Genomic DNA, 21,438 nt, shown 5'->3' on the forward strand with positions numbered 1-21,438 from the left:
TTTGCTGCCCAAGTAGTTCCCACATTGTATGCACACACATACACAAACACTCACACACTCTCTGTCTTTCTCTTTCTCTAGCGGGGCCTGCATGGGAAGCATGTGACCCCTGACAGCCAGTCATCTTGCCCACTGCTCTCAGCCCCAAGCAACCAGTCCGGGAGAGGAGCGGAAGAGCAAAAAATCCAGACATTTGCTCTTATTTTAAAAACCCACCCAGGTACAGCACAGGGGGCCAAAAAAGAGGACATGTCTGGGAAAACCTGGAAGTATGGTAATGCTAAAATATAGAGCAATTTAGTACAAACAAATGTAGAAGCTTGTAAGTGTTCCATGAGCAGTTTATAAAGTTTTTTTGAAAATATGACATATCACTTTGTCAGAAGTTGTTCTTATGTGAAGCACTGGATACCAGGTACAATAGGAAAAAGTGCCACTAGCTTCAAAACTTCAAATGAGATGTCAAGCATTGGTGACCAGGATTCATATTTAATATCTGAAATATATTGGGGAATATTTAAATAATCTGTTAAGTATCATTGTGTTTAGTGATAGTGAAATTGTCAGACTTGCTGACACCAATCCATCAGCTATTAAGGCAGTGTCTCAGATCAGCCAGTCAGGTAACTAGTTTTTGCAACCACAGATTATACATGAAAGCCAGGGACAGACATTCAAAAAGCCTGTTCCTGAATTGCTTTAATCTTTGCAGGTTAGTCTAACCTGGCTAGGCTAAATCAGTTTTGTAACCAGACAGACATCCCAGAAATGCAGGCACATGCCTGCAGTGGCTCAGGCTAGAAGCCGGGGGATGCTAGAGCAGCCCTCCCTTCCCTTGTTCAGCACTGAACTGAGGGGGTGCATGGCCAGGCCCCAGCAAGATGCTTCGATTAGCTCAACAGAGAATTGATAACAGTGTTTATCACCTCTAACTGAGTGTTTATCACTCCAGTAAGAAAAGAACAGAGGGACATTACCAGCTATCAATTGATTCTGTCTGTTGATTCAGTACAGACCTTAGCCAGCATGTGGTCTGCTAGCCAATACACAGACAGAACCTCAGCAAGGCAGAGGGGAGGGGAGAATTCCTGCTTAGCAGGGAGTGATGAGGGGGAGGGGAGGTGAGAAGCCTGTAGACCCTGCCAGAGCTGCAGCCAGGGAGCAGAGGGGAAGGGCCAGCCCTCCTATGGAGCTGAGAGCCCCGCCCCACCCCGACCAGCCCAGAGAGCATGCTGGGATGCTGGGGGAGTCTGATTTATCATAAATCAGCAAAGGGTTGGGAACAGACATTGCATAAACTGGTTAGAGCCAAATCAATTAAGTCTGATACTACATTCAACCAGGTTAATTTCAAACTAGTTTCAGCCATTCTCAAACTGGTTTATGTGCACTGAACATCTGTTCTGCTACAGGTTTAAACCAGTTTCTGATCACTGAAACCAATTTATATTTAATGTCTGTCCCTAGCTGGCACGAACATTGTCAAGGACCAGTGCTTAAATTATTTTTCAGGCTATTGTTTAAAAGCACAGTTAATACTGCCTGACCATATATTTCTTATGCTGCAGTCAAGACAACCTCATACTGTGACTTCATCAGAATTTTTCTGTATCTGCATAATACAGAAAGATCATTTGCCTCCTATTTTAAGAAGTCTATGTGCAAAACTGGCTGTGGCAAAAGGACAAGTAAAAATGGAATTTGGAAAAAAATTCATTTTCCAGATTGTAAAGCCAAATTCACATGTATCAAGGACCTGGTTTCAATAACCCAGGCAGGAGCAAGAACCTCTCTCTTTCAGTATCCACTCTCTGCTACTGTGACACAGACCTATTTGGTGTGCTAAAAGATCATGTGTTAGGCCCATCACAAAATGCTATAAGGTTCCCTTAATAAGGGAGCCCACTGGGGATGCATCAACTAATTTTGAGGGACACATAAAGAGGAAACAGGACGGGGACTGAGGTCATAGGTTAATAATAAGAGATCCAGAAGGGGACATTGAGGAGAGCACACTGGCCAGAGACCCACTGTCCCTTAAATGAATTGAGAGAGCCTGCAGACATTGACCAGTGAAACGCCGCCTGGAGACATGAGCGGAGGAATGACAGGAAAACAGCCCCACACTCACCCAGGTTCCTCCCAGCCATAGCCTCCTTTCTGGTCTTTTAGATGTCCTGACTTGGCAGAGCCAAGAGGAGAGTGACCAGGAGGTCCCAGGGCTTGGTGGGGACATGGATGGGGAAAGCATAAGAAACAAGGTGCAGGGAGAAGTGCAGTCCAACCCTCAGCAAGAGGCTCTGGAGGAGACAGAAAAGGGGCTGCAACCTGGTGCACTTATGGTAGGAGTGGACCAGGGTCTCCCTCTGTTGGCAAAAGGGGAAGGTACTGGAGTGTCTGTAGAACATGCCAGATATGCACCTGTGGTGACAGCCCTGTAAAGGAGTTGCCAGCTGAAGTACCCAGTGTCTCTTGAGATCAGGTTGGAATACAGACTTGTCCAGGGACCAGGGACCCTCACCACTGTCCTCACCTAGGATATCCCACCACTTTTTGTTGGCAAGGGACAGGAGGATGGGATGATGTAGCGTGCAGATTATTAGCATGTAAAGGTAGTGGCAATGGGTTGTTCAGAAGTGAACTGTCTTGATATCCCCCATCTTGCTAAAATCATAGTACAAGGAGTGCCATGGGGCCTGCTGAGTGGCCCCATGACTATCTCTGGAGGAGTGGGGAATACTGGTGGGCAGCGACTGCCCTTGCACAGGATATAGGTCAGGGCAGTAGGCAGCAGGGCAGCCTTTACCTCCTGGAGGCAGAGATTTGCCTCCAGGCCCAGAGGAGATCCTGATAGAAATCCAGTGCTCATCTCTAGAAAATAGCCAGGAGCTCCAGGGAGATGGCCAGGGGTTTGAAACAGTGCCAGATCATGGATAGAACCACTTGATTGATGACCAGCATCTTCCCATGAGGGAGAGACACTGGAGCAGTTCTGCCCACTCAACCCAACCCAAAACACCAAGAGAGGGGGAGTGGAGCATAGGATTTACCATAAGAGAATAAGAGAGTAAACACAGGGCTGCTGCTGGAATATCTAGCAAAAAAGCAGGTGGTATTCACTGGTGGAGGGGCCTCACTGGCACTGTGGGATCCCCTCTCTCTACAAGTGGCCATGGTAGCAGATAGTGGCTGGTGGTGGGTGAGGAAACAGGCCTCCCCTTCTCCTGAGAGGAAAGCAGAGCCAGAGGTCCAGGTGAAGGTGGTGGTAGGGAGAGCAGGAGCCTGAGGCAGCTCAGTAAGCTCCTGCTGTTCCTTGGCCCAGCAGATCCAGCAGTCAGGGGAAAGTGGTGGTACCCTCCTGTGGTCACAGGAAGCTGGGTAAGATGGACTTATGGTCTGGCCTAGTAAATGGCCATGCTTACATTCTTAACTTCATGTTGAGGTATGCAATGTCCATCACTGGTTCAGAGCTCCATGCACACAAACGTATGTCCCATACCCCCTAATCCTACCTACAGTACATTTCTATGACTTCTGCTGTAGCTGTTTTGAAGAGTGGATTGGTGAGACTATCAGAGTTTGAATGGAAAATCCCTGTTTTATCCTCAGATGTTTGTAGTCTTTCTGACATGTACAGAGGTGCATGTTTTTGTCTCAGACTATATGAGTGCATCCAGATGAGTGCGCACATGAGGTTTGCATCACCTCAGAGCTGTTTGAGGTACCACAAATTGTATGTGGCGCACGTGAAAGCATTTGCTGTGCTGCTAATTTGCAGCATGGTGCCAAAATTTGACACCAGGAGATCCCTGTGTCCAAAAAAGCTGCAGAAAAAAATGTGGTATGGCGCAGGCAGCAGCACCATGCACTACCAGAAAAGGAGCCTGGCTGGCCATGTTCTAGCTGCCGGTGCTGGCCCCAGCCTCCCCTACCCCACCCTGGACAATTTGCCTTGCACCAAATCCCGTGTGCAGGGGCATGCATAGTACAAAAAAACAATGGCACAAATTTGTGCCACTGCTATTTTTGCTGTGGCAGACATGCACCCCTGCATGTTGGGACATGCCCTATGAGTATATAACCAAAGACTAAGGGCAGAATTAGACCCTTAGGTTTAGTTATTTTTAGTAGTTTTGGGATGACAGTTTACCCATTTTATCAACACACAAATTAAGTCAACTTTTCAATCCTGTATACACTAAATACATGCAATGATTTACTATATTTGCACATGCAACTCTAGTAGTTGTACAAGCATGTACAGAGGTAATTCCTGTACCTATTCTTTATAAATGGAAAATCAGCTGTTTATACAATGTGGGTACAATGCGTAGAAATTTGGTTGGAACAGCAGCCTAAAAGATTTGATCACTTTTGTAACTTCTTTCAGTTGCATTAATTATCATATTTCTGAATTAGAAGAACCGAAGACTCATATTAAACCATCAATAAGGAGAAAATATTAAATTGAACTATGCTCAGTTTGAGTATTTTATAAATTAATTTTGGCTTTATATATTTATGAGAAACATTCACACAAACTCACAACTGAAGAAGAATATCTTGTAGTCAAAAGCTTGTCTAATTTTATCCCAACTATATAGTTGGTATAAAGTTGGTCCAATCAAAGATATAACATGAAACTGTTCTGAGCTGTTTGGATCATTAGAGTTCCATGCATTCTTTATTATATAAATGATAATGTTAATTATTATCATTTAATAATTATTATAATTATTGTTACAATTATTATTTTTTAAATACACAAGATCCAACCAGGATTGGGTTCTGACTGTATTAAGCAGCCTATAAATGTACAGTGAGAGATTGTTCCTTATCAGAAAGTACCTAAATTCTGAGTGTAGCATGGATGGATCTAAGATTTCGAAAATTAGGGTGCAAATGGCATTGTGCATCATCACCTAAAGAACAAAATGTATTTTTCTCCAGTTGAAAGAAACTATTGTATATGCTTTACTAATATGCTAGGGACCTGGGGCTGTATTATTCAGTTTAAGATTGAAGCAAAAACAAGTCCATCTTTATTGGAATGGGCACTAATTTGCTATCATGCATCATGTATAAAAAATACAACAAGCTAAGCAAAAAGGAATCAAAAGCTGTTGTTCCTTTAGTCTTGTAGTCTAACAAGTTCTAGAAATGTACATCCCTTTTAAGATTCCTAAAACAAAATCTAGCCTCCTTGAGCATTTTGACAGTGCAGTGCTGTAGCGGGGGCGGGGGCAAGCAGGGCAACCGTCCCAGGTGCCAAAGCGAAGGGGCACCAACAGGCACTGCCCAGCCAGCACGCAGCACAGGACAGAGCTGCAAGTGACTTGTTTTGGGGCGGGGGGTATGGGAACAGGGGAAGGGCAGCTCCTGCCACTGTGTGCACTCCCAGGCAAGCATGGAGATAATGTACCCCACATATCTGTGCGTGGGGTGAGGGCAGGCTTGCCGCTCAGGCCTTTGCCCTGGGTATCAAACTTTGTTGCTATGGCTCTGTGACAGTGCATCCAATATTTCACTGAAAGTTATTTCCACACCTGAGTTAGCATGTCCACACCTAAGTTACTATTTTAGTTAGTGTTAAAAACAGTCTGCAGGGCTGTGAAATAGGAGCCACATTACCAGAAGCAGCTAACTGACAACAGCAGAAAGTCTAAATGAATGATTATTGGAATATCCAAGCCATTGAAAAAGGCAGAGGAGGGTCATTAAAACCTGTAGAACAAAGAGTTTACAAGGAATCCAGTCAATTATAATGAGCCGTGAAAACAAATGTTTCCCTTGCTGATTCCTGCTTAGATCTCTTGAGTGTATTTTAACAACTCCTACAGTAGCAGGGCACTGACAGCCCTTGTCCCCTTGCTTTGTGTGGCAAGCAAAATTGCCTGGCTATTGGTTTGAACTTTGGGTAGACCAGGAATCAAAGGGGGGTTCAAATGCACCACTGCACCCCATCCCACCCCTCAGATCCACCCCTGAAAGGTGGTGAGGAGAAACAGTGATGTTTACAAACCCCAGCACCCCTAAGTAGTCGCCAGGAATAGTGTCTATTGGATTCCACTAACTTTATGTATTAATATACAATGAATCATGTGACAGGGGGAAAATAAATTCTGTTATGTATTGCTTAAGAGTCCAATACTGGAAACTGGGAACTGTTGACATCTTCAACTCCCTTTGGCTTTATTCTGGATTTACACTGGTATTATTAGGCTAGAATCTAGCTCAAACTAATCTTTTACTCACCAGTCAATGCAGGGTCTCTCTAATGTTCAAAAGGTTTCAAATTACTTTTTATTCCTATTATTTCTCATTTTTATGTGATGCTTCATTTGTTTCCAGAAGGGTCTGAAGGAGGCAGTGCCAGAATACCATGAGGGAAAATAATCCGTAATGATGGTTTTGGTCCCAGAAGAGGTCTGGGGAGATTATAGTTCCAATGCTGCTCCAACAGATGAGAGATAAAAGAAACCATCAAGATGAAAAAGTTAACAGGGAAAAAACAAAAGTGTGAAAAAATACACTACCTGAAAATTTAGAGAGAGAGGAAATGACCAAGGAGGATGGATGGAGTTTGTCTAGGGCAACGGTTCTGAACCTTTTTCAATTGACATACCCCTTGGTCTCAGAGTGAGACTTCATGTACTCCCTTTCAATGGGAAATTAATTTTTATGTCAAACTACAAGTAATCATGTATTATAAAAACAGCAAGATACTTATACAAAAACTTTTCAAATTGTCAAGATTTTTTTTTAGGCCCTTTGACCTGTGTTAGACAATGTATGAAATATATCTCACGTACTCCCTGATGAGGCTTCACGTACCCCCTGGGGGTACATGTACCCCTGGTTCAGAACTGCTGATCTAAGTATTCTTATTCACAATTACACAGTATGTGTGAGTTTCCCAAATCACTTATAAGTAACCTGCAAAAGATTTTTTAAAATTAGTCTTATGGCTTCTTTGCTTCTTAATGATATATATGATGATATATAAAAAGTCCTAAAAGAAGCTTCCTCCCCACCTTTTTGTGGCCTTTTTACATAAACAAGTTGTACCTGAGCAACTGAACTAGTTGAGAGACTGGCTTAGTTAACTGAGTATATAACCTTCAATTCTGGACACTTTTAAATTGAGTTTACAGTATCTTACATGTATATAACTCATTCTAACAAGAAATGTAGTCATAGTGGCAAAGCTTCTGTTTGCAAACAGTATACAGAAGTATCAGGAATGTCAAGTCAAGGTAAGAGTGGGGAAGTGGAAGCAATTTTACAGGCAGTACTTCCACATGCTAAAAAAGTAAATAATGAAGGGAAAAGTATGTGCCTACTCCATCCTCATGGCCTCACCTTAAAGAAATGTTACCCTCAAGAAAAATATACTTTTTTAAAAATTCACAGATATTAGGTACCGTCATGTTTAATTTTTCTTTTTTAATGAATAAGAGATTAATTACATTTAGACATATTGAGCTCACAGAAACAGCTGGACAAATAATACAGTCCCTGGCTATACACAAATGAAGAGGCAAGTATATATAACACATACAGCACATTGTCTGGAAAACAGCCTTCAAAAGGGCGTAGATGACATGCATGAAGGATTCAAGATGCCTAAGTGAGAGGTGAAAATAAATCAAAAGATCAAACAGAAAAGGAAGGGAAGGAAAAATAAAGAAAAAAACCAACAGGAAGTTATGCCAAATAGGGCTAATATAGTCCATGCCAGTCAGTTCTGATATCTTATTCATTTTTATTAGCATAAACCATTTTTCCTTATGCCAATTTCTTCTCTTTCATTAGAAACAGAAGGACCCTAAATTCAGGAAGGTATTGAAGCATATGTTTAACTGAGTAATCCAGTGAAACTAGATGTTCAAAAGAAGTAAGTCTATTTTGGTTTAAAAGAAAAAGAAGAAAAAAAAGAAAAGGAAAAAAGAAAGCAACTTGACTTAGAGAAAACAGATGAAAGCTGGTATAAATATACATAATAAATGGGGGGAAAGAAGACATGTATAACAATGGATATAAAGGTAGAAACTTGATAAAGGAAACAAAAGGACACAAAACAAATTCTGTGGCCAGCAGAATTAAGGACAATAAGAAATGTTTAAATATAGTAAGAATGAAAGAATACCTACAATAGTATTAGTCCATTGCTAGATGGCAATGGTAGACTGGTTAACATTAATGATAAAAGGTAGAAGTGTTCCATAAAAATTCTTGATTTATATCTGGAAAAGGCTAGATGTTGTAAGTCATAGCAGATGATGAAATATTTTGCATTCTAGCAAGCTCAGGAGGATACTAAACATTGACTACAAAAGTCAAACATTTTTAAGTTTCAGCATTGTATAACTTTTATTTATAACCAAGGTTTTTAAAAGAACTGGCTAAGGAGCTTTCTGGTCTGCCAGTGTTCATGCTGAACTAAAGTTCCCAGTTCAAGGCCATGGCTAAAAGGGCAACTGTGATTCTTTGACACAGGAGAATATCAAAGAGTAGAGAGATAATATTTTGACTGTATTTGGCACTGGTGTGACCACATTTCAAGACATTTCCACACTTCAGGAAAGATGTCAAAAAGCTGGAGAGGATGGCCCTGGGTTCCTTACAATAACATTTGTACATTTTATCCGGGAACTTCTTAAAGTCCAGTGTTGGGAGCAGGGACCAAAACCAAACAGCTCCTCCCTTAGAATGGCCACCTCACTGAGCAACAATCACACTCTTTCTTACTTGTTCTCTCTCTTATGCCATAAGTCTCTCCTAATTTTTTCCACAGTGATCTAGCTTCAATATGAGAGGGTGGAAAGTACTCCTGTGCCAGCCTCACCTTGAGACTGATGGTTAGGTCCGTCTCCTAAGAGGGGGGAGAGATCAGATTGAAACCTCTCAGGCAGAGAAGATTAATCATGGGCTTGTTCTAATTATTATACAAGAAGATAGGTACATTGATGCTTTAAAAGAAAAAAGTCAGGGTGAAGGTGACTAAATCTTGACTAGTTATACTCAGGACTGCAGGGAGGTGCCTACCTTCATTCTAAGTCCACAAGATCTGGGAGTTCAGACACTTTTCTTTAGCATTTTATGTCAACTGGTTTAGGGCTCCCCATGCTCAGCATGCTAAATTAGGTACCAAAGTATTTAAAGGGACAGAGTTCAGGCACCTATTAGATAAAAGTGCCATAAAATCAGCTATTAGATAGAAGTGCCATAAAAGCCCCGCTGAAGCATCTGATCTATACAGACATTGAGCAAGCCGGGTCTAACTAATGCGATGCCTCTCCTGGCCATGCTCTGGGCTTCATGCAGGGACATACAGAGTTTAAATTATAGCACTGTTGGAGGTGGGGGTTCATCTGTAAACAGACTTTGTTAATTCTTCTCCCCAGCCCCAACTTCTAACTTTAAGGCATGGCTAAGCTGAGAGTCACTCCATGTAATTTCCTTCTTGAATCTTGCCATTACATCCCTGGCTACCACTCTAGTCACCTAAATCCAAAACTTAAATTGTCAAAACACCTCCTTATTTACTGCCTAACTTTAGAAGTGCCTGCTTTCCCTTGGTAAAGTACCCTAGGTCACTCAAAAACTGTCAGCAGTATGTTCACCCAAATCCTGATGTCATCAAGTAGCTTGATGCCTAAACCCTGCTGAGTTTCTAAAAACAGGCATTTCTTAACCCATCTGTCCTGTACAACCTGATCTCCCAAGTATGTTCTGAGACTGGCTATTGGGTTGCACCTCTCAAAAAAACTGATACGGTGTGGATGGTGGTGTCTTCCTCCTCACTAATGGCTAGAACTTACTCGGGATGCAAGATTAAAGATCCCTCCTCTGTCTGATTTGGAGTGGTGATTTGAACCCAGGTTTTCCCCCTCCTACATGAGCATGCTAGAAAGCTAGAATAAGTCCTAAAACATCCTATTGAAGCTCTCCACTTTGTGTAAATTCTCTTGTGAGGAAAATTCATTTGTGTGGTGGTTTTGGATCTCACTTGGGAGTCCAAGATACCTGGTAAGAATAAGGAGAGGCATATCCTTTTTCAATTTTTTTTTTCCAAGGAGGGATCCAACCCAGATCTAAGCTTCTAACAACCTTATATTAATGGGACTTAGATCCCATCCCTCAGTCCAACTTTGGCTATCTTAGATGGCTTTCTGCTATGTGTACTGTCTTGTATGAATCTCATTCTCCCCTTGCACTGCATGGGGAACTTAACTCATGGCTGCGAATTCCACTAAGAATTAGATATTGTGATGCTAAGCTGAAGTTCCCTTTTAGGATTTATCCTGAGATAAACACAATGGTTCCTTCTGACCTTATAACATATGTTAAGTGTCTTTTTCAATCTAAGCCAGATGCAAGCTTAGTGATGGGTAAAAAAAAAAAAAGGCAACATGCTACTCCCTGGAGAGCAAGGGCTTGTTGTGGGGTCATTTCTTCCCCTTTTACCGCATTAACAGATGAGCAGATAATGTTTCCTATTACTTTATAAAACTTAGGCTCCCAGATGGTTATGCATGGACATTAGAGGTCCATGAAGTACTTGCTGCTGGCCTGTGAAGAGCTGACTGGTTATATGGTAAGGTACTTGGAGAACCTCACAGTCCACCAGTTGAATTAGGAAGTATTAGTATCTACCTGGAGAAAGGTAAATCAGAGCAACAGCTCCTCCAAGGTTTTTAGAAACCTATTTCCCAATAAGACTTATTTTGCATGCTCCTGTTTATTCCTACCACCTGTTCTCTACCTGCTTTATAGGACAAATATTGCCATCATAGAGCATGGAATGCTAACTAGTTCTGTGGATAAGGCTTCAGTACCTACCCCAAGTCATCCAAGAACCCTAAAGTAGAGCAGGTCTCCTTGTTCCAGGCTAGAGCTCTTTCCATTGGACCATCCGTCTTAGCCAAATTTCTCTTTGTCTCCTTTCCCCCTCCAATTAAATTGCGCTAAGGAAAGCCAAAGATATGTAAATGATTTTCTGATATAAAGAAACTTCTAAGGGCTTGGGAGTTGCATCCAGGTTATGTGATTGTGACCAAACAGTGAGGAGATCTGTGTTATCATAAATGGGAAGAGACTTGCCCCACAGGTCAATCGCTCTGTTAAGTTGTGCTGTATACTTTGCAACATCCTTGGAACAGAAAAAAACACCAATCCAGATGCTTAATTTCATCTGTGAACACATGATTAAGTTATTTCCTGGGTAAAAGAAGGCAAGCCTTCATTACCATTAGCAAAATTCTCTTCTCTCAGTTATTAACATATATTCTTTCTTATTTTTCTCTCATCTCCTTTTGCCTTCTCCTCACAGATCCATCAAAATTGCTCCATTTTCCTTTACATCCCTGCCTCTCAGCCTCCAGTTTTACGGTTGAAGAGTCTATGATAAGCCTCCCATTGGAAACAGTCAGCTAAACTTCAACCAGGACTCCCACTGTGAGATAATCAGTAGAACTCTAATGAGCCGCAGGAGTCACAATTCATGATGAGTAACAAATGGTTTTCTCTCTGGGCAGCCAAAACATGCTGTATCCACAACAAATCTCTATGCCCCAACTGGGGTTGGAGTATTAACGCCAGGGATAGAACCCAACCCCAGGACTTGCACATAGCTGCTCAGGGAGGTAGCTGGGGTCCTCGCTACTCTTGAGACTTTCCCCAAGATGATCCATTGCTTACTCACATATAACAAATTTGAAGGTAAACGGTGTAGTACATGACAGCATTTAAGATGTTTTGCTTGATAAGCGCTTCAGTGACTAATCTGGTAGTTCACAAAACTACCCCAATTTTTGTTCAGAATCTGCTTTCTGTAAAAACTCAAAGGCAAATATTCATAATATAATTCATAATATAAATAGGATTTTTTTCCTCTCCAATGCATTGTGCCCCATGGTAAAGGAAAACACAGAACTATATCATTTGCTATTTTAATCCCTACCCTACAATATACTTAATCAGAACATATGTTATTACATCACTGTGATTTATTACAAGGCAGTATTTCTTCATTCTAATCTTATTCTAATTATTCATATTAATCCTAGCTTTAGAGTGAATTTGGTGTTATTTGCCTAAGATGTTCTACATGTGACACTCATGTACTTGTAAGTAATTGCATGTGAAAGAAGATAGCATAAATATGAATGGTATATACAGTATGAAAACTCTAGTTAGAGACCAATATTTAACTTTAACAGAAATAACTTCAACATAACTTTCCCACAGGCAACTGCACACTGGTATTTTTAGCTGGTTGCGGCCAATGTATGTTAAGAATAGCATCCACTGCAGTGGGAAAATTTCTATTATGGGGCAGTCAGAATAACAACTTGCTGATGATACACTCATATAAAATATGTAATTATCTAGCATGCAAAAGAATAAATCTTATAAACTGTTTACAGTGGGAATTGTAAAAGGACAATGACATATTGTTGTCTTCTTTGTGTAACAAGGATAAAGTTTGGCTTATAAAATTGCAAAATCTAATTCAGAGTGTTTATGCAATGCTTCCTGCAAAAGGGCTCTGATAAGGGAAAAGCTGATTTTTAATTTTTTTAAATAATTTTATTTTTAAATTAAAATAGATATTGGGTTTGGGCCAAATGAGAGTAGTACTCATCAAACAGCCTTCAGTTCAAGTGCCCCTGTCACCATTTTGAAGTGTGGGGACAGTGACACTGATACACCAGATGCTGTGGTGCTTTAATTAGAGTAGCTCTCGAAGCCAGAGCATGTGTAAAAGTGCCCATAGAGCTTAATCCTGAAATTAAGCATATAAGCAGTTCCACTGGAGTTACTCCTGTACTTAAAGTCTGCTAGTGATAAGTGGCCTGTAGAGAATGATTCTGGTAGTTTAGAATGGTTGTTTATATTATGCAATGTGAACACCATGGTCATATACATTAGAAGTTTGCAGAGCATAATATAGATCACAAAAGAAAGAAAATGATAGGAAATGTCTTAAGGGGCTAACCTGAAATTTTAAACTTCAAATGGGATGACTGTAATAAAGTCAAATTTAACAAATGGTGTTTGGCCGATATACGGTAATTCATAAAAAATCTCTGTTGTGGGATCCCTGGGAAAAAATTAATTCTGCGTCTTCTCTGAAATGTAACTGTTGTATTTCATCAAAGTTGTACTATTAGGCTAATATTATGTTGGATAACTATTGTGTTTCTTCAAAGCCTATGGCAGTGCTATAGATGATGATGGCAGTGCTATAGATGAAGAATGATGCTATAACTAGGATGGTCCAGAAATTATGCAAGAGGCAAGGATATTTTAGGGTGATATCTTTTGTTGGACCAACTCTATAGTTGATATAGGGTTAGGCAAGTTTTTGAATAAGTGGAATTATTTAATACAAGGCATCAATGTAATATTCACTAGTTTATCATTATACTAATAAGGCAGTGAACTGGAAAACAATGAAAAGTGATATTTTCCTAATTGTCATAGTTCACACAGAACTTGTTTTAATTGATAAGTCCTGTCTGTTCTGCATGCTGTTATTGCACCGCTGTTTTTTTAAAAATTGGAGAAAAACAATATTTTTTCCTACTCTCCTCAGTAACAAAGAAAGCCTTGAATTTTGGATTAGAGGGCACAATTTAAGAGGGGGTCTTTTTTGTGACACAAATCTATAATCATTGATTTTTTTGATGTGGTATATTGCAGCTCTTTATTAAGAATATGATGACAAATAATTAGAGACCGCTAGAGACTGCTAAGCCTAGATTTCAACCGAGCAAAGCTAATCAATATCTAGGTCTGCAATTTCAAGTAATTCATTAGGCCTCAGGAAAAGCTAAAGAATGTATGTGAGAAATGTCTCATCTGGAACCTTTATACAAAATAAATGCATGTGAAGTTTATAATTATTGCAAATTAAGTTTGCTCAAATGAATTTAGTGTGTCTGTTATTCAGCTAGGAGTTCCTACGAACACCACTGCAGCTCCAAATATGATAGTGTTGCTATGATAAGCTGTATGCCTTTTCAGGGCTTTATTCAATAGGTTTTCAGATTAGCAGGGGTTGACAACTGAAGACAGGTTGTCTACCCGCATGTTTGTTCATAACTTTTAAAGATTATAATCTTAATCTCCCTCCCCTCCACACACACCCCCATCTTCATTACTGAAGAACAATAAACTAGAGGCAACATTTTTGGTGCATTCCTGGGCTTTAGTTTTTAAGATGTTTTTAGTATTTCAACTGCACTGTGTTCCCTAGTTTGCTATTTTGGTAAAATAAATTATGAAGACTTAAGACATTAGGTCCTGCCTGATCATCACTAAGTGTATACCAAAACTGATTGTTGTGAGGATGGAAAAAAGATTTCCTTGGGGATCCTTGTCTCAAACCCCTGCTCTGAAAGACCCTGCATCAAGGGTGCTCTAGTCACCAAGTTTGAACCCTCTGGAGCCTGTCATTCCATCAAAGAGGGCGCATCTACATGTGCAATTAATGTGGGAGAATAAACTCTGGAGCTTACTGTTTCAGAGCTTTTAATGCACAGCGCTTGGAGCCTGGTTGGAACAGTCGGAGCTGGCAGGGGACCCAGGAGGTCAGCCTGCCAGCCCAGGACTGCTCTGACTGGGCTCCATGTGAGGAGGCAGCGGGGGGATGCTGCCTGGAGCACAGGGTGCTTCAGCACAGGGGCTGCTTGCCAGCTAATCTCCCACTGAAGCACCCTGTGCCCCAGCCAGCCAAGACAGTTCCTACATGTGTGCTGCTGTGCACAAAAAACTCTGCAGCAGGGTAGTACCAGTATTTTACAAGAACTCCCTGGCTGTAAAGTTACTTTCATGTGCCTTAATAGGGGTGCATGTGTAGACACCAAGACATTTACTGCACAGTTAATTAGTCAACCATGCAGTAAACAGCTCATGTAAACATGCCCAGGGAGCGGCTCTTTTTTTGTCTCATCAACTCTGACCCCAGACCTGAATGCTCTGCCCCTATATCTACCCAACAGCCTGAGAACCTATGCCTATGGCTAAGTTACCCACTTTTGGATTTGTTGCTATCTATTACATAGCAACAAATTGTGTGCCTAACATTTTATTTAAAACATAGTATACACTTCCTTGGACTATCTGTATTCTACATCATTTCAGCACCCTGCAGCATGCTGGTCATGCATTTCAGCACCAAGAGTGTGTTTAGCAAACTTTTGAAAAGAAATGTGAGTACTTATGCAAAATTTACAGTCCTACTGATCCCAAGAGCAGATATACCAGTCAACTGCAGTGCAAGGTGAGAAGTGGCCAGTGGTGTCCCTCAGGGGTCAGCGGTTGGTCCAGTGCTTTCCAACATCTTTATCAATGGTTTGGATGTGGAGGTGAAGAGCTCATTTGCCATATTCGCAGATGACACTAAATTATGTCTAAGTATGTTCACACTTAAAGATAGGCTGCAGATACAGGTGGACCTAGACAGTCTGGCAAGTTGGGCATATTGGAACCAAGATGAAGTTCAACATTGAGAAATGTAGAGTGCATTTCCCTACACACCTACAGGCTTGGCAGCACCAAACTGATCAGTTCCAGGAATGAAAGGGACCTGGGGGTAATAATAGACCACAGTATGAATATGAGCCGGCAATGTGATGCTGTAGCCAGCAGGGGAAATAATATTGTGGCATGCATCAATCAATGCATCTCCAGCAAAACCAAGGAAGTGATTCTTCCACTCTGTTCAGCATTGGTGAGACCACAGCTGGAGTACTGCTTCCAGTTCTGGGCACCACACTTTAACAAGGATGTGGTAAAGCTTGAGAGAGTCCAGAGAAGAGTCACCCATGTGATCAGAAACTTGCACAGCAAGCCATATGAGGAAAGTCTGAGGGATCTGGGACTCTTTAGCCTGAAAAAGAGAAGGCTGAGAGGAGACTTGGTAGTAGCTTACCAGAGGAGTACATCAAGGGCTCAGTGAACAACTGTTCACCAGGACATCCTTAGGGAAAACCAGAAGTAATGGCCACAAACTTCTGGAAGGCCATTTCAGGCTCAACATTAGGCAAAACTTTTTCATAGTTAGGGTGTCTATACTGGGTGGTGCAATCACCTATCCTGGAAATCTTCAAGAGGAGAGTGGACAGTCAGCTTGCTGGGGTCACTTGACCCCAGTTGTCTTTCCTTCCTGGTGCAGGAGGCTGGACCTGACGATTTTCTGAGGTCCCTTCCAACCTTACAATCTATGAGCATAGACAGATGTCCAAAAGGCACCAGACCTCCAAAGGTTAGTGCTGACTTAGTTAAGGAGCACTTGGAAAGGCTGGATGGGTATAAATTAGCCAGCCCGGATGACTTCCATCCAGGGGTACTAAAGGAATTGGCCAGTGTCCTAGCTGAGCAGCTGGCACAGCTGTTTGAGCACTCATGGTGCTATGGCCAGATCCCTGAAGACTGGCAAAGGGCCAATGTGGTAACTTTAGGCCAATCAGTCTTACCTCTATCCCTGGGAAAATGCTGGGAAAAATCATCAAAGAGTGCATTTGTGAAGGCCCAGCAGGGGAAATGATGCTGAAAGGAAAGTAGCACAGGTTCATCACGTGTAGATCCTGCCTGACAAACCTTATAGTCTTTTATGACCAGATCACACACTGCCTTGACACAGGAGCTGAGGCTGATGTCATCTACCTGAATTTTAGGAAGGCCTTTGACACAGTTTCGCATCCAGTCTCATAGGAGCTAGCAGGCTGTGGAACGGATGCCTACACAGTCAGGTGGGTGGCCAACTGGCTTAGAGACCACACCCAGAGAGAGGTGGTGGACAGGTCATTCTTGGCCTGGAAGGAGGTGGGGTCCCGCAGGGTTCGGTACTTGGACCGGTGTTATTATCTTCATCAGCAATTTGGACTAGGGTGTGGAGAGCACCGTCTCCAAGTTTGCAGATGATACCAAGTTATGGGGCAAAGTTAACACACCAGAGAGCAGGGAGTAGATACAGGATGACCTGGACAGGTTGGACCAATGGGCGGAACAACATAGGATGCAGTTCAATAAAGATAAATGTAAGGTACTCCACTTAGGAAGGAGGAATCCCCAGCATACCTATTGTTTGGGGGATGACCTCCTCAGCAGCTCAGAGGATGAGAGAGATCTTGGAGATCTAGTTGACTCCAAGATGAACATGAGACGGCAGGGTAACGAGGCCATCAACAAGGCCAATCACACCCTGTCATGTATTAGCAGATGCATGACCAACAGATCAAGGGAGGTGATGCTTCCCCTCTTTGTGGCATTGTTCAGACTGTGTTCAGTTTTGGGCACCACACTTCAAGAGGGACACGGAGAATCTGGAGAAGGTTCAAAGGAGGGCCACTCACATGATTAGTGGCCTCCACGAAAGAGCCCATGAGGGGAGGTTGAGAAATCTGGATCTCAACCTTCACAAGAGATGTCTGGGGGGAGACCTTGTAGCCGCCTATAAGTTTATCAAGGTAGGACAACAGGGAATTGGTGATACACTATTTACCAGAACGCCCTAGGGAGTAACTAGGAATAATGGGTGCAAACTAGTGGAGAGTAGATTTAGGTTAGACATTGGGAAGGAATTTTTTACAGTAAGGGTGGCCAGAATCTGGAACGGGCTTCCAAGAGAGGTAGTACTATCACCTAACCAGGAGGTCTTCAAGAGGAGGCTTGATAGTCACCTGGCTGGTGTCATCTGACCTCAGTCCTCTTTCCTGCCAGGGGCAGGGGGTCGGACACAATGATCCTAAGAGTAAAAGGATAATCAGTCTTCTTGCCTACTTGTCCCTGGCCCTTTTTTGCTTAAACTGCCTCTAAGGCCATCCCAATGAGCATGCACATGCGGGAATGTGTTTCCTATGGGGCAAATAGCAGCAGCACATATAGCAGTGGCTGCTTTTGTCCCCCAAATCTTTATCTGGGGTCCTGGGGGTCTCCCAGGGCAGCAGCAGCTCTCAGCTAACCACTTGGTCCCTAGCTGGCAACTAGAGTGTCTGCTGCGCCACTTTTTATATTTACATTTTATAGTAGCAGGTTGACACCTGGTGTCAAAAAACCCCACTGTGTTGCAAATTAGCAGCCCAGTGAAAGGGTGCATGTGTGCCATGTACAGTTTGTGGCACCTCAGATGGATTTGGGGTACTGCAAACCACATGTGTGCATTTGTTGTGACACACTCTAAGGGTCTCATTGTGAAATATGTAGAGTTCATTCTTCCATAAGGATAGATATTCACTGGACATTAGGCTGATACTACCCAAATTATTACTTACTTAAAAGTAACGGAGTTAGAACTGGAAGGGTAGTCTTAACTTTGAATTTCTTGCTTTTTAAGGGTCTTATTCTTATCCTAAATATTATTTTGATTCTGATTGGGGGATGAAATTTATGAACTGAATCCTTGTATTCTTTGAATGCCTATATCAAGGGGAAATTAAGAATCCATGTTGTATACAAATACAGTTTTAGCTGTTGTTAACTGTGACACCACTGAAATGACACAGAATTTGCTGAAGCAGCAGCTGAGAATAAATAGTTCTTTTCTTGATAACAGTCCTAATTAGGAAACACTCTTACTTTCATAATGGTTTGTATAAGTGGAATATGTATATAGACTGAGTCTTTCATCAGTAAAAAGTAGGCAACTGAATAATAATTTAAAATGTTTAAAGTCTGACAGTTTGGCTTCAGTGCTTGGCTGGTGTGACTTGTATAATGTTCAAAATGTAGCTGCTATAGAGTTGAATTGTGTGTAAAGTCTATAAAAAAAGTCACATGGTGAAACTAAAACAAGGACATTAATTACAAATAAGAACAAGTATTGTAATGATAACTACACAGTACAAATATTCAAATCTGTATGTGTGTACCAGGTGTGCATGTACGCTTGAACTTTAGCTTCCAGCCCAAGTTAAAACCCAAGTAACCTTGCCTTTACTGCTGTTTTAGCCTGAGATAGTTCATCTGGGTTAGTCAACCTGAATAAAGAACAAAACTTTTGTACAATGCAGACTTAACTGTAGATTGTAAGATGCTTAGGGAAGAGACATTAAGACTAATTTTCATGTATACAATAGCTCCTTTGTACCACTCTAATAATGTAAGGGGACTATCTTTATGCAAAACCTCCTTCTCTACTAGAATGGTGTAAAGGGGGATTAATATCAATGAAAATCAGGCCCATTCTCTTTTATTTTCCCATTAAGCACATTTATGTTGTTAGATCAACAATGTGCCATAACATTAGATGTTTGAGGATGGAAAGCTATTCCATATTTGACATCATTGCACTTGCTAGACCTTGCTTCCCTAATATTGCTTCCAGCATCACAAGACAGTATATCAATCTCTGAATTCAGAAGTAGACAGGATGGTAGGGCACACAATACATCCAGCTTAGACAGCTCCAGCAAATGACAATCAACAAAGGGAAGAGGATAAACATTGTCCTTTCTAACTATACATGTTATCTATCTGGCATAGATTATCTGGAGGCCATCTGAATAAACTATCAACTGGAACAGGAAACACTGGGACTAGATCTTTCACCTTCCTCTGATTGTCATTTTCCTATTGTTTTCTTTTTTCAGTGACGTCAACAAGCCTTTTCATTGATGTTCCATTTGGCTCTGACTATGCTAGACCCACCCGGAGAAGACAGAAGCTAAGTGTGGACTTTTCTTGAAGTATCAAAATCTCTATGTATACAGTGTTTTATTAGTATTCAAGCACTATTGAAAAAAAAGATGTGTTGATTTCATAATGCTGCTTAATGTAAGTAAGGATTGAGATACAAATATGGCTACTCCCCCCTTCTCAAACACACGTGCACACACACACACTGGCCATGTCTACATGAGATGCTGTTTGCACAGTAGCTCTTTACTACTGTGCAGTAGGGTCGCATGGCACGACATACAATGTAATGTTACTGCGCAGTAGTAATGAACTACTGAGCAGTCAGCATCACCAAAAACCTGTTCAGGGATGCTACTGTGCAGTAACCGTGGTTACTGCGCAGTCATTTAGCACTTGTGCATGCAAGTACAGGAAACCCTCGCTATTCGCGGGTTCAGCATTCGTGGTTTCAAATATTCTGAATGTCAAACCCACATCTTAAATACACTTAAAGGAGCTCCTCAGGAGCTTTGCATTTGCTGCTGCTGGGCTCCTGCCATTGCTGCCACACTCCTGCTGCCACTGTGCCCCCCTCCCAGCCACCGGGGGCACTGCATTCAGTCCTCCCTTCCCCCCACTGCCCTGCACTGTGCAGGGGGGCTCTGCTATGAGCCCTCAGAGGCCCTGATCATCGTTGCTACAGCCAGTGAGTGCAGGGTTTGTTTGTTTTTTAAAGTGCTGGGAGGCTGGGGCTGGGCAGGGGATGGGTCCGGGCAGGGCAGCCATGGGGGCTTCTGCTGTGGGCCCCCCCCACCCGGGGAGAGGCAGGCACAGCTGGAGGAGATGTGGGAGAACCTGCAGCCACCTGGCTGTGCCTGCCTCTCCCCAGCAGATGTGAATTTTCGAATTGCTCCCAATCTTTCCCGAATCAATTTGGAGGCTTCAGATTCAATTCAGACCTTTTAATGAGTCCCCTGATTTGATTCAGATTCAGGGATTCTCCTCCAAATCGAATCAGGGACCAAAGCCTCACACAGCCCTACTGTGAAGTAACAACTGCAGAGTCAGGGTCTCATGTAGATGTGGCCACAGACTCTGTCAATGGTGTCATTGATAGGTATATCTACTGCAGGAAAACATAATGAAATAAAAGGTCACTACCTTGTATTTGTAGAGTAGGAAACATACACAATTGGCTACATAGGAACAGATTATGTCTCATCTATGACTTGGTTTGCTACTATCTCTCTCCTTCAGTTCCTCTCATGACTGCCCAGTAGATCAGCCTCAAATAGGAGAAGTGAAGGAGACTCTTACTTAGGCCTAGCCTGTGGTTTGGTGATTTCTTAGGAAGTGAGAGGTGTAGGTTCAGGTCCCTCTTAATTCCAACCTGAAAGCAACTACCATAACCACTAGGCTACTGGACAAGGGTGGGGAGGTATGATTGTTGCTGCCATATTTTACAACTTACAAGAGTTATATACCTTTCTAGGTAAAGAAGAATCTGAAAGTTGCCCAAGTTAGCTGGACAAGTGATACCCATCTAAATGTAGAGTTACATTTAGGCTTCTGTGTTTTGTTCACCATTGCAAAATTAAGAGGATAATTGTTCTGTTTTTTGTGATTTCTTTAGATTGTAAATTATGTGGGACAGGGAAAGTCTCTTCTGAGACTAAACTTTGCCAAACTCTAAGTTAGTGGTTTTCAGCAGAGGTGCCATGAGACCGTTCCAGGGGTGCCATGGCACAGGGGTGCTGCCATGGCCAGGTAGAACTGCCTTGCATAACCCCTGCAGAGCCAGATTGAGAA

The sequence above is a fragment of the Crocodylus porosus genome, unplaced genomic scaffold (genome assembly GCF_001723895.1).
Source record: "Crocodylus porosus isolate Cpor-Errol unplaced genomic scaffold, CroPor_comp1, whole genome shotgun sequence".
NCBI classification, from domain to species: domain Eukaryota; kingdom Metazoa; phylum Chordata; order Crocodylia; family Crocodylidae; genus Crocodylus; species Crocodylus porosus.